We start from the raw sequence: 479 nt of genomic DNA, 5'->3' as shown, positions 1-479 counted from the left end.
TGGACAGATGCACTTTTATGATGGATGGACTTTTATGATGGACAGATGCACTTTTATGATGGACAGATGCACTTTTATGATCGACAGATGGACTTTTATGATGGATGGATGCACTTTTATGATGGATAGATGCACTTTTATGATGGACAGATGCACTTTTATGATGGACAGATGCACTTTTATGATGGATGGACTTTTATGATGGACAGATGCACTTTTTTGATGGATGGATGCACTTTTATGATGGATAGATGCACTTTTATGATGGACAGATGCACTTTTATGATGGACAGATGCACTTTTATGATGGATGGATGCACTTTTATGATGGACAGATGCACTTTTATGATGGACAGATGCACTTTTATGATGGACAGATGCACTTTTATGATGGACAGATGCACTTTTATGATGGATGGATGCACTTTTATGATGGATAGATGCACTTTTATGATGGACAGATGCACTTTTATGATGGA

This window comes from Gobio gobio, assembly GCF_949357685.1.
Source record: "Gobio gobio genome assembly, chromosome: 12".
Taxonomy (NCBI): Eukaryota; Metazoa; Chordata; class Actinopteri; order Cypriniformes; family Gobionidae; genus Gobio; species Gobio gobio.
The sequence above is the reverse complement of the archived record's forward strand: the minus strand, read 5'-3'. Positions refer to the sequence as shown.